The 13,922-nt window shown below is 45.2% G+C and overlaps 1 protein-coding gene across 9 annotated transcripts in view; it reads left to right on the forward strand.

The window, feature by feature from the left end:
* Positions 1 to 13,922, forward strand: part of PITPNM2 (phosphatidylinositol transfer protein membrane associated 2) — a 127,012-nt gene that overhangs the window by 15,453 nt on the left and 97,637 nt on the right. Inside the window, exon 1 of one of the 9 annotated variants that reach the window (XM_068208413.1) lies at positions 3,755 to 3,986. The exons of the other annotated variants lie outside the window; for them this stretch is intronic. The gene's annotated coding sequence lies outside the window, so the exon portion shown is untranslated. Of the gene's footprint in view, positions 1 to 3,754; positions 3,987 to 13,922 lie in introns of those variants that run through there. 9 annotated transcript variants of the gene reach the window in all.

A 13,922-nucleotide genomic window follows, 5' to 3' on the forward strand; every position in this document is an offset into this window, starting at 1 on the left:
GCTGCGCAGGATATGCAATTCATATAATTTTTAATTTAAATCTTGGGTGTGTTTTTTTTCTCAAAAAAAAAAAACTTAACCTTGTTGATTTTATTTTATTTATTTGTATTGAAATAAATAGGAGTTACAGCCTCATTTACTACCATCAAATTGTAGTTTCTACCTTTCTTTGTCGTCTGAACTTTAAATTTGTTTTACATGAGATGCAGAACTTTCCAATAAACAGTGTGGAAGGGGAAGCAGTTACCCGTGGTGGCTTTTAACACGGAAAAGTGAAGAGGTAGTGTTTTTATGAATGTGTGTACCTGCTACTCCCTTATGCTGTAACCTTTGCAGCGTTGCTTGGGGGTTCACTCTGTGTGTCCAGCTCCATCCAAACCTCTTGTGTGAATTCTAGAAATGAATCTCCTAGTGTGAACTCTCACTACAAAATTAGTGGCTGGAGTTTTTTGGTAGACAGGGTGTCAGCCTTTAGCCTGATTGCACAGTTCTGCATCATCTCATTTTCCTCCAGTACATTGCTCAGCACATAAGTGTTTTATTCCTTTATCAGAAATGGTCTTTTTGACTTCACCAAATGTTTCTTTGGGATGATACTAAAACTTAACCATAGTCAGGTTTTGCTTCAAGAGCAACAAATTGCCGAGGAGAAGAGAAGGAATAAATGAGTTTGGATCCGAGACTGTTCACTTACCAGACTGAAATATGTTTTCAGTCTCTCTGGGTTTATACCTCAGGGTCACAGCAGCTACACTGAGACTGCAGTGACACCAGCTCTGTATTAACATGCAATCTCTTTATCAGAAATTGTTGAAAACTAGGGGTGATTTCAATACCTTAAATGTCTCCTGTCAGGAAGTTGGCTCCCAGTGAATTCATTGCCATCCTCCAGGTTGATTTCTTTCCTAAAGCCTCTCTTTGGGATTAGCAGAGCCCAGTGCCAGGCTGGGTAGGCTGCTCCCAGTGCTGTGTCTTGTCCCTCTGTGGAGTACCTGATTTCCTCGGGAGAGAGCCCGGCAGCTCCCGCCTGCCCACTGCAGTTCCAAAGGAGCTGTGGCCAGGTCTCTCTGGGATCAAAAGCTGCCAGCAGCAGCTTTAACAGAGGAGTTTATCCTCAGAGAGGCATTAATTGCCTTGTAAGTTTGTGCTGCTGTGCTGAGGAGGAACATCTGTATCCCGAGAGCTTTGCCTCCTGTTTTAGGTCACACACTCCCCCACAGGCTGTTGTAGAGGGAGCATTTTTCTCTGAATTAGCTGTAACAGCAGAGAAGAAATGCAATCCTTGGCAGAGCTTAGGGTTTGCTTTGCCCCAAGGCTGAGGCTCCTTTCATTTAGCTTTCCTGAAGGATTTTACGGGGCTGATGAGGTGCCCAAGTGGTCATTAATTCTCTGGGTAGGTGAGGGGAAATTGCCTCCAGAACGGTGTTCACAGAAAAATGAATCCCCGCTCTTGCGTCACCAGAGAGGAGTAACGTCTGTGAGTTGGCAGGTAGGGAATGTAGGGAGAGAAATGGGTTTTAAACCCTGTCAGGGAATGCAGTGCTCATGGAGACAAAATGTCCAGGAGTCCAGTGCTCGTGTCCAGGAAAATGCTGTAGGCACTGGGTAATTTCCCCCTCTTTTCTGCCAGCATTGCTGTGCAGCCCTTTGTTTTTCCAAACCTGAAGGCTTTCAATCCAACCTGCTGGACAGAATGAAAACGTTGGGAGAATGCTCCTCTGCAAATCATCCATTTTGCATAGAACTATTTCAAAATCTAGGGAGGTGTCCTCAATCTCTGCTGCGAGCAGAGCCCGAGGGACGCGTGTGCAGACGTGAGCTGTGTGTGCCAGTGATGTTGGGAGCTGGCAGGCAGCCAGGGGGGAATGCAGTGTGATGAGGAGATGGAGGGTGTTGATACAGGATGGGGAGGGACCTGCTGCTCTGTCCCTCAGCATCCTCACTTCCAGCTCTCCTGGGCACTCTGCTGCCTTTTTGTGCTTCCGCTACTCCTGTGGCTGCAGAAGCCTGGATGGGATGAGTGTTCTCTGTCCGTAAGAAGAGGCAGAGGTTGACATTGGGCAGGAGGATAACAAGAGGGGAAGGTAGATGAGGTTGAATCCAAGGTGCCTGAGAAGATGTGAGGCAGGCTGGGGACAGGGGACTTGTGCCCTGGGGAAGGGATGTCCCCTCTAAGCAATTTGTAACACCACTGAAGGAATGTGTTGTGTCCTGTAGAAGGAAGCACAGCTTTGCTTTGCAGTTGTCTCCTTCTGTTGTCCTTCCAACACTCCCTGCCTTGCCTGCAGCACCTGTCCCTGTCCCTGTGCCATGCTGGGCTGTGATTTTCCACCCCTGGCTGTGTGATGTGACCAGCTTTTCTTCTTCCAGAACCTTATGTCCTTTTATATGGACACAAAATGGGCCTGAACCTTACTTTTTCTGCACCTTGCACTTACCAGGGGACTTAGTGTGGGACCCATGACATGAGAATTGAACCCCTTGATAAGGGTGAGTTTGTGGAGACTGAATGCAGAGAAATCTGTCTTCATGTTGGATCCTTCATCAGCTGGATTGAAAAACTCACTGTAAAGAGTTAGATCAAGGGGAGGACACTCCAGGGAGCTGGGTGATGGCTGCTTTTGTACTGCCAAGGAGAGGAACCCTGTTTGGCAGCATAATGGAGCAGCACAATTGTGACATTTCCCTGTCTCAGTGTGTAAAGGTTGGCTTGTTACTGTGCCAGGCAGGGAGAAGGGGGAGCTGCTGAGAGGTGAGGAAAGGAGAATGGGATCTTGTAAAGGTGGGAGAGACTTACAGGTAAACCCATTTAGAGCTGCCAGGATACAGATGTTTGGAAAGGTACAGAAGGGTCCCTTTTCAAAAAGAAGAGATCTACAGTCTCCTGTATAATCTGGCACTGTGAAATTTCTCATGGAAACGTGTGAGTTTTTCTTCTGGTGGTTTTCCTCCTTTTACAATAGAAACACAAGACACGAGGAACTGTTTGGACATACGTCTTTAACTGAGAGGAAAGGGCTGTGATGCTGCTGTGGTTGTAACCACAAACTAACTGACAGTTTCCTGCTGCAAGTAACTTTCTATAGATCTAAACCTACTTCATTTGTGTTTGTTTTTCTGTGCTGTTTAAATATCTGAGGAAGATTCTGTTGCTGCTAGGCTTCTGTATTTTGGCAAAGCCTTTGTTATAATTTTGGGGGATGGTGGCATGAAGAGATCATTACAGTACTGATACAAACTTAGGTGGAGTCCAGAAAGTTTCTTTATTTTACAGTCTGGTTTAATGTAGAAGTGAAGAAGGAATGCCATTGAATCAGACTGGTTTTGCAGTTACATTTGCATGTACAAAGCTCTGCTTATTTCTGAGGAGAAAAGATGTCATCATGTGGACCTGCCTGTGTGGCTGAGATGCTTCATCCAGTATTCCCATGGCATCATTACTGGCTTCTAATTCTCCTACCTCCTTCCCACCCTTCTCCCCTGTGATGTGTTAAATATCACAGCTGCAAAAATGAGGGCACGTTTTTTCCCTGCTGTTCCCATTCCAGCTGGAAAACTTGGACAGAACCTTCCCCTGTGGTTTGTGATACTGTAAATAAAGGCTTGGGAGGTCACACGTTTTCCATCTCAAGTTATTTTGATTCCTGAGCTGGAATGGGAGAGGAGGAGGGAGGAGAGGAATAAAAATAAAAACAAAAACAAAACCTCAAACTGTTGTAGCTTATTGTGGGAAAAAGAGCTCATTAATGCAAAGGGGAAGCAATTGGGAAAAAAGGCCTTTGCAGAGAGGACTTAGTCTTTGACTGAAGCTGCAACCTGGATAATTGGGGTCAAAGATTTCAAAGGATTCTTCTGTAAAGCTTTGAAATAAAAGTTATCTGCAAAGCAGAGGCCCCGAACACCAGCTCCTGTGATCTGGGGCTGTTGCTGGCCAGTTGCTCTCTGCCTTACAAGGTGCCTCAGCCTGACTCTCTATCGGTGTGTGGGTGAGTAATTTTACCTGTGTCCCTCTGAACATGGTTACTCATACTCTTAAATGTCAGTTAAGTGGGCTTTAAGTGTGGAGTTGAGAACTTGTGGTTGTAGGTCTCGCTGGCTGCGGTCGGGTGAGCTGGAGTCGCGTTTGCAGCCCGGGCAGTACCCCGTGGACTGGGGCGTGGGGGGTGGGAAACTTGTTTGCACATTTTATCAGCATTAGTGGTGCAGTTCAGCCATCTGAAAATCCCCACAGAATCGTGGCTGGTACTGCTGCTGTTCACAGCTGGTGTCCCACATCTGCAGGCTTGGGCTCCTCAGCTGTGTCCCTTCTCATGTTGCTGTCTGTTTGAGGCTGTGTGGACTCACAGAAAACACTCTAAGGCTTAACTTCATCACATTTTTCTCTTTTGGTATTTGTATAATCATGTTTTGGACTGAGTGAGAAATGAGCTCGGGACAAGGTCCACTGGGCCTTACTACTTGGTGGTGATATGCTGGGTGTGATGAATGTTGGCTTAGAGAGGAGACACTAACACTTACTGGCAACTGCGTCGCTCACTTTAGTGGAGTTCTGAAGAGACCTTTTCCTGGTAATGATTTTTTCTGTTGGCTTTTTTATCAAAACAGGATACAAAATGTGAATATAATTTGTCACTGCAGAACTCATATTGTACCTTGACACTGCAGAAGTATTTCTTTTTCCATAAACTGTTATATTTATAATGTACAGCAGGAACAAAAGAGGAACATTCCACATCTAGATGTTAATCTCTGCACCTGGTAGTCTTTTGATTCAATAACTTTTCTTCCTTGATCTTCTTTTTCCGTTTTTTTTTCTTTAATAGGCACAGGACATATGGACATAAAAAATAATGGCCCAATTTCACCCCTGCTGTAGCTCATTGACGTCATTAAAGCTACAGCAGGGATGACTTGGCCCAGATTCTTTAAAAATAAGACCTGATGAACAACCTCTCCTGGAAAAGCTCTTTGGAGAAGGTTGTCCTGAGCACAGCATAGAGCAGATGCGATGCAACCCACCCTGACATTCGATACCATTCTCCTTGATGCCTCCCAGTGAGATGCCGGGCCCTTCCTGGAGGGGACAGAAGGCTGCAGATGTGTTCCAGATATGCTTTTACCATGTCACAATAGTGTGATGGAAAGGAGCAATTCGTGGAGTGAGAGAAGGGCACTTAGGGCAGAGGCAGGTCTGGGTGGAAACCTCACTTGCTTGGAAGCTGTGCCTGAGGACTGGGCTTGGCACGTGGCGAGGCAGAAGATGGAAATGTAGAATTGTCTGTGAAAATCTGTTGCCCTGAGCAGGTTTTTAGGAAGCTTGTTTAAATGTGTTTTCTATTTTTGTACTTTTTCCTCGCATCCTCTGCGACGTCTGGGTCATTGTCACACAAGGATCAGCCATCTAAATGTGGCAGTTCCTGGCATAAAGGAGCACTGCAAGGTTCAGTATCTCAGGGTAGGTCTAAAGTGCAGCTGCTTTTTCAGGGCATATTTCCCTCCTTAGAACTGGGCATAGAAATAGAAATTCTAGGTAATGTAGATCAAAAAAGGCAGCATGGATCATGGCGAAAATAGCAGATATGACCTTAAGTGCTGAGTCTGAATTAAGCTGAAAAACGAGCTTTCAGATCTGAACACACTGAATTCAGAAAGGTGAAGATGTGAAAGATTTTCAAGAGCTGTTGACTACTTTCTGTTTACTAAAATAGTGGTGGCGATTCATAGATGGTGACTCTGAAAATCTTCACACTAACGTACAAAGTGAGTGTTTTACTCGCTGTTATTTTTAACTGCTGGAAGAAACACCCTTTAGAGAGCAGTCCAAGCCCCAGAGCTGTATCTGAGGTGGGTGAATGCCTGATCACTTTTTGTACAGCCACTATTCATTGCCCACGGTATCTTTGAATTTAACTGAATCCTTGGTGGGTATAACTGTGCCTGGCCAAGCCAGGTTCTCTTGCAGTGAGTCCAAGAAATCAGACAGTTCTTTTTCCAATGCCAGACTCTTCTGCTCCATTGAATGTAACTGCAAGAACACATAGTTCCCATGGAGGAAAATGCTTACTGTGTTTTTGGTGACAGCTGAAGCTAACTTGGGGGAGGGCAAGATGGAGCAAATGGCACTTGTCTGCTTATTGAGAGCATGTTCGTTTTAAGGGAATTTGAGTTGGAAAGTTTTTTGCAGTGAAAAGCCAGAATAGTGTCAAAGTGACATTGACTAGTATAAATAGTGAAGGGAGAATTAAATCTTTAAAATATATTCAGTCCTTTGATTAGTCATCCAAAACTCTGCTGGTAAGGCAGTGAAAGAAATCTGGGCTTAACCTGATAAATGTCCTTCTAATGGTGGAAAAAGTCAGAAAACCCAAGAATTTAATTCATGATATCCAGAGAGGTCATGAAGCAGCTGGCAGCAGACTGCTGAGGAAGAGTATTAATCCTAGAGGAAAAGATAACTGAAAACTCTGCAGCCTTAAGGACTTTTGGAAATAAAAAATATTTGTTATAATGCAGATAAAGGTGATTAGCTTATTTTATTGCATAGAATACACCCTTGTCTGATTAAACTATCTTGCTTTGAAGTTCTCTTTCCTTGTATTTTCTTCATCCATTTCAAGCCCCACTATGTCATTGTGGGTGGACCTGTTCAGCATCTAACCCTGCTTTTACTGAGGTTAAAAGCAAAATTTGATGGGTGTAGGAATTGAAGTGAACCCCCACCATCTCTCTCTAACCAGACTGATGAACAGCATGGATTGAATATTTATGCCAGTTCCAATAAAACCTTGATGAAGGTTGAAGAGAAGGGTTGAAGAGAGGATTCTACCTGAGTAAAAGAATATATGAAAATTTTAAATTGCATATCTTTGTGACTGACCTATAGCAGTTAATTTTCCAGAGCCAAGGCTACATTGTCATGAGTTTTAGCAGAGTAGAGAAATGATTAATTTCTGGGGCATACAGAAATCTTTCTTAATAATCAGAAGCGTGTCACCTGCTTGAAAATACAATTTTTCAGGAAGGAGGGGAGCTGTAAATGGGCAGCAGCTCGTTGTTATGGGTGCAGTCAGAGCACAGGCATCCCTGTGAACCAAGCCCAGCTCCCTCTCTGAGGCACTCAGGCAGTGCTGGGAAATGATGAGCTGCAGCCAAGTCTGGTCTCCCTCAGCGCGTGGATGTCACGCTGCACGCACGTCCCCAGGCTGTAGGAGGTTATCAGGGAGATAACCTGGCTGAGCCCCAGCCACATGTGATGGTATCTCAGCTTCACAGGCTCCAGTGGAAGCTCCAGGAAATTCCAGTTCCTACTGAGGCAGCGTGTTGTGTGTGTTAATCCCTGTGCAGGGGCTGTGAGGGGAGAGGATTCGCCAGCACATGAACTGACAGATTCGTGTGTCTGTTTTGTTTATGATGAGTTACGAGTTGAAATCAATATGCAGAATATGCAGATCAGGAGTGTTCTGAGTACCTAAAGAAAATCCTTTGTGGTTCCTGCATCATCCCAGCAGGATGGATTTTTTTCTTTTATTAAAAAAATAGAAGGAAAAAGAAGGGGAGGCAAATACCATCCCTATTTATTCAGATTAAAAAGGAGTGTGGAGATGGAGCTGTAGGGTGAAGGGGAACTGTTCAGTGCTGAAGCAGGACTTTCAATTTATTTGATGGGAAATTTTAATCTATTCTGGATGATTTAACTGTTAAGCTCTAGACTCAGTTCAGCTCATCACCTGCTAAGTGCTTGGGTTCCACTGGGTACTCTCAAGTCCTGTAGAGGCCCATGAGTTTCAGCTCTATTCCTAAGAGCTCACAGAGGGTAGGAAAGAGTGAGGTAAAGGAAACTTTTTAAAAATACTGTTTGTGTTTATAAAAGAACAAAGAAAATAACCTTGAAGTTAATTTGAGCTATCCCCTTGATCAATGACTCTACATTGTCCACTAATTCTTTTGTATATATAGCTAGAAAGCAGCCTACCAATAAAAGTTCTCTTCGTTTCTTACTATTTTGAGGTTTATTTTGATGGATTATGTTTCTAGGTAACAGTTGAAGGTTATTTCTGGGAAATGCTGCCAGAATGCTTATTAACATGTGACTAGACCCAGGTAGAGTCCCTTGAGAAAATCTGGCTCTTCTGTGCACTCTCAGCGAGGGGCAGTGACTGTGCTGAAGGGTGAGAGTCCTCCCCGTTCCCTGCCCACGCTGGGCCTGGAAATAACTCTGTCAATAGTAGAAATGTCACAGCAGGAATGACTTGCTGGATGTGCCCAATCCCATTTATCTAAATGAGCTGTGATCCTGGATTTAACATGCTGTTTCATAGTTGAGATAAGAGTCACATGAATTAGATTATTGTTGGGAAAAAAATAGAGGGGTTCTGATATAAATACTTCTGTAGGAAGTTTGGAGAGCATTAGCAAGTCTTTTTACTTTTATGAACAGCAGTGGTCAAAGCAGTTTCCTGCAAGAGATGCTTTCCACATGATAGGAACTCTAGTCATTAAAAAAGCATGAATCGGATTAAGAAGTGTAGGGTTATTTTAATTTGCCTTTGAGTCTTCAGATGTCAGTGCAAGCTTTAATCAGCAGCTGTGCCACTGAGGAACCACCCTGTGAAATGGAAAGGGAGGATGTGGGCAGAGGTGCTCCTGGCTGAGTGGTTCAGGGGCTCCCCTGCACCCTGAAGGGTCCTGCCCAGCTGCTTCTCAGTTCTCCACGACTGCATGAGCCCTCATGACCCTTTTGTGGCCTTGTCAGCAGCAGCCAAAGGTGTCTCTGTGGTTTGTGGAGCTGAGGACATGTTCAGCAGAGGGGCAGTCGTGTGGACAGTGGGGTGGGTACCCAAGAGCACTCCTGCCTCAGTGTGAGACTCCTGGGTAAGAACATGTGGCAGAGATGTCTTGTGACATCCACAGCTGGCAGCTGGCTGTCTCCTGGGCAGTTGTCTGATGCCTTTCTTTCAATACTGTTTCTTCTTCCTTCTGGGAACTTTCTCTGCATGTGAAACAAGCTCCTGGAGCCCTTTGTCCTTAGTTTCATGTCACCCTTATGGCCTGTGGTGCCCATTGCTCTGAGCACCTGGCTGTGTTCCCGGGGGTTCAGTGGGAGATACAGCAGTGACAAATGTTAACAGCTCAAATTCTTCTTTCTGTGTGTGCTTAATAAGCAAAACATCATCTGTGTTGTTTCAGAGGCAGTGATGAGCAGTTCTCTCCTTCCCTGTGTTCTCAGGGCACGGATGCTCAGTTTTGGCCCAGTACCAGTGACTTTGTCATGAGGAGGCAGAAGCAGGAGGGCACAGAGGGGGTCCCTTCTCAAGGCCATGGTGGGTACAGCAGTGCTGAACGTCCAGTAACCCTGAGGGCAGGGACTGCCCCAGCACTGTGACTTTGCTGGGGCATTCTTAATGCTCGTGTCAGAGTGGATGGCTGTGTTCTGCAGGTCATGATCAGGGAAAAGGCATATTCCCTGGACAGGGTGGCAGGAAGGGCAGGAGGTGGGGCAGCAGGAAGCAGTTTTATGGTCCTGAGCTCCTGTTGCTACAGAAGTTGCACTTGTTCTTATTTCTGCTCTGGCTCTGTGCTCTTGGCAAAGCTTGTGTTTAATTTTGTGGGATGTTCAGGGCAGTACCTGCCATCTCTCTAGACAGCTGTACTCACTCCTCTTGTTATCACCATGGCTGTTCACTGGTGATAAAGGAGAAGCAGAAGAGGAATCAGGATCCTGATACTTGGGAAGAGGGCAACACTTTCATTTGAATTGTCTCTTGTAGCAGACAGAGTCCAGGTACTGTCGGGATCTGCTTCCTTGAAGACCTGAAATACACTTTTGTTGACTACTCAAACTTTGTAATCATGATGGGACAAAGTAGCAAAACCATTGGAAAGCTTCCCTCCCCACATCTTAGTGCTGTCTTAATAGCTGCCTCTTATGAATCAAAATACCCCCTGTGCCATTCCCTTTCTTTTAATATAAGCTTGCCTCTACTGCAAATAAATGTATTAATTTAATATCACAGTTGCCTGAAATCAAGTGGCTCCAGTGTTGCCAAACTCATGTTGCTGGTAGCTCAGGGGGATATTCTGCCCAGCAGAGACAAAGATGTGCTGCTGCTGCATCGTCTGTGCTGTGACCATCTGACGTTGGCCTTCCTTTTGCACGAGAGCAGGATCTGGTAACTCACACTACCAACCTTTCATAATCCTCCCTGCCATGCTGAGTTAAGTGTCAATTCTCCATCTCCTTCCACCCATGCCATCACACACACCGTGACTGTTCCACTTACCAGCTTTCCTGGCCTCTGGAATCTGCCTCTTTTCTTTATCAATGCCTGGCATCAAAGTGGAGCTTGGGGGAGTGCAGGGTGCCTGCTGCTTTTGCTGAGGTGTTACCTGGGCTATTCCCAGTCACCCTGAGCTGGGGGGTGCTGCTTCCTGATGTCAGAGCAGAGGAGTAACTCTGGCCAGGGGCTAAACTACATCGAGCTTTCGGAGATGAAGCTGATTGCAGATCTCTCATAAATAAATCTTTCTGTATTAGTAAATAAATGCCTGCAATAGTTGCATTATTACAGTTCATGGAAGCTTGTAGAAAGAAAAAAATCCTGAATGAGCCATTTCTGCAGTCTCAGCTGGCTTTTAAAGGTTGGTGTCATTAACTGAATTTTGGCTTTTGCTCTGGAGTGGAGCCTGTGCTCTTCGCTTGAGCTTGTGGTTGATGTACATAAAAGAGAACAGGAGGAGATAAAGTCTTCGGAGCTACTTGCCTGGCTTCTTTGGCCATCAGGTTACTGGGAAGAGTGGGCAGCCTTTCAGCGGGGCTGCCTTATGCTTGTGTCTTTGAGGTGTGAGGCTTTCCCCACTGAAGCCCATGGCATGGTTGTTGGTTGGCCGTAGAGACCTGACTGCTTGTCTGCTGCTGACTCATTCTTCCTGCAAAATGTCTCTTAAAACCACAAAACGTGGTCTATATATTACAAGTAGCCAGATTATTCTTTCTGCAGGGAATGATACTTGTTGGAAATCTGTCTTGCCTAATTCAGAGCATTGCAAATGTAATAATTAAGTGCTCCTTAATTTCCATACTCATTTGGTGGGGAGATAATAGCTTCTTTTTTAAAACTGGGCTTTGCCTTTTGAAAATACTCTGACCAGTGTTACAAAGAAACTATATTGCAGCCCACCCTTAATAGCCACTGATTAGAGGGTCCTTTGTGAAGTGCTGTCTGTTGCTGACATAAATTAATTCATATGGAACCAGCAGAATTCCTATGGAAACAAAACAGAAGTAAATTTCATACCAGATGAATGTGTGTTTTGGGCTATGAAAGTGATCGTGAAACTCATTTCTTAACAGGACGCTAGAAGAACAAACAGATCTACAGAGATGTGGTTGTAAGCCTCAGCTAGAAATGTATGTTTGTGGATATAATTAAACTTTAGTTAATAATGTATTGTCCTCAGTCTTGGCAGAGAGCTGTACTTGGGCTGTGGCTACACGTCCAAAGCATTTTTACCAGATTAACTTCTCTGTGCAGCCTGGTCAGGAGCTCTCAAAGCTCTTGCAGCTCTCCAGTGACTGCTCTGCATCTCTGCTCCTCTCTCAGCTCTGAGAGCACACGAAGCCTTTCCTGTGGCCCAGGGTGGCTGTCCCTGTGCCTGGCCTGCTCTGGGGAGGCAGGGGCCAGCTGGAGAGACGGTCCTTCAGCAGCAGCCTGAGGAGGGGTGCAGGGTGTGAGGGTGATGCTTCCTGATTCACTTTTTGCATTGCAAATCCTGTTTCGTAAGTAAGCCGCTTCCACCGATACCTTAAACGATTTATTGTCTCTCAGGGCTTTTCTTCACCCTGGAAAAAAACAAAAGATCATCAGTGTCTTTGAAACCTCTGTGCTGAGCATTATATGATTAAGTTGTACTTTTGAAGTGATGGGTTTGGGCATATAATTTTCACGACCATCTTTGCTTTCAGGGGTCATAAATACTGGTTCCAGCTGTAATGAAGTGCTGTACTACTTACTATGTTCTTATCGTTGTGTGTGTCTTTTGTTTAAATTACTAAATCACAGTGGCAGTGGCCATAATAATGTGGTTGTTTTATGTCTTGGAACAGGGGAAAATAATATTATTTAGTTGGAATAATGTAATTGTAACGTGCCTCTGGGTTAGAGTTAAAGGGGGAGGTGATGCAGGTGGCTGGCAAGGCAGGGCTGTTCTCTGGATGATTTTCTGCAGCAAATTCCACAGCCGTGGAGTGGCAGCACATTTGTTTTTAATGGAACAACTTGTGAGCAAACACTGGGATGTTTATGGCGACAAGGAAAGCACTAGAAAAAGAGAGGCTATAAAATCCCACTGGTTAAGGGCAGCACACGGATAATTGGCTCAGTCAGGTGCATCTCGGGGGTGGGGATGTGGATCTGGTCTAAGCCATCACCGGCAAAACACTCGAGCTCTTTGCACCTCTGAAAGCTGTCTGTAGGGGAGGCAGCTCTGCCTGGGTGGTTGTGTGAGGCAAAGTGCCAGGGAAGGACTCGCAGATCTTCTGATGAAAACTGCTTTAGAGATAAGGTGTTTATTTCCCCTTTTGAAGGGAAAAGATGTGTGATGGTTTCTTGAATCAGTATGACTGCACCAATTCAGATCTAATTTGATAAATGAAGTATAAAGGCCCAGTGAATGACCTTCTGTAAAATACAAGAGTGCCTGAACTATTTGTTCTTTAAATCTTGCTTCTCATCTCTGTATTTCCTGCTCATGCTGTTCATTAGTCTCCTGTGCCCTGTTGTTTTGGGGCTGATAATGGATAGGTGAGTGGTGATGCTGAAAACAAAGCCCCTGTATAAATAACCTGCTTTTCTCAGCATAAATTCTTGTGGGTATGGGGCACATAGTCACACACTTTTTTGTGTGTTTGTAGCTATTCCCTGACCTGTATTAGTGCTCCTTAGGTAGCCCCTCGAAGTCCAGTTGACTGAGGCATCTCTTCCCCTGGTGAAAGCTTATACTGCTGTGGCTGCACACGGACTGTGGTTTCTTTCCAAATGAATCATGAGGGTTTTACAAGCTGTAAAACTTCTCTGGAGAGCTTAAGGGTGTGACCAGCTTACAAGCGTGGGGGATTTTTTTTTCTTTTTTTTTTTTTTTTTTTTTTCCTTTCTTTTTTTTCTTTTTTTCTGATTCGGGGCTGAATATATCCTCAATATCTGATTGATGTTTTAGGTTGCCAGCAGGATTTGTTTTTCCTTCAGATGGGATGCAGCACAATCCCAGACTTTTGTGACTGCCTTCAGAGCTCTGTTGGGACTCCCATGGGGACTTGGTGTAGGGAGTGATAAAACTTCATTAGTGTAGGTTCCTCCAGCCAATGTAAACCTTTTATGAGCAATAAGCTTGTGCATTTGGAGGACAAAAATGTTCATTTCTCTGGCTGGGCTTTGCTTAAGGTAAATGTGTCTTTTTACCTTCTACAGCAGCTCTTTGGCCAGGCCTGGGGAGGCAGATTTGACCAGTCCAGCTTAGTCCAAACCACTTCTCTCCCAGGCTGTGTGTTCTCCTGTCATTCCATAGGTGGTGGAAGAGCCCTGCAGAGGGGCTTGTGGGTTGGCAGAGCTCCTTCCCTTGGGCTCATCCCTTGACCTGCTGGGCTCTTCTGGCAGGGGAGTGACAGCTGGGAGGTCTGGGATGTACTCTGCCACTGCCTGGACTTGGAACGTGTGAGCAGCCCTGGGGAGAGCTGGCACATCCACGCTTGGCTCTGGCATGTGTTCTGGGCTGGGGAAATCTGGAAACCAAGGGTGTTTGCAGTAGATGGAGCTCTGGGTGGGGGCCTGTAGGAGCATTTCTTGCACAGTGCCCTGCAGGGCTCATCCCAGGTTCCTGCAGCTTGGTCTCTCTGCTCTGACTCAGCCTTGGCTGCCCCAAAGAGAGAC

This window comes from Anomalospiza imberbis, chromosome 18, assembly GCF_031753505.1.
Source record: "Anomalospiza imberbis isolate Cuckoo-Finch-1a 21T00152 chromosome 18, ASM3175350v1, whole genome shotgun sequence".
NCBI classification, from domain to species: Eukaryota; Metazoa; Chordata; class Aves; order Passeriformes; family Viduidae; genus Anomalospiza; species Anomalospiza imberbis.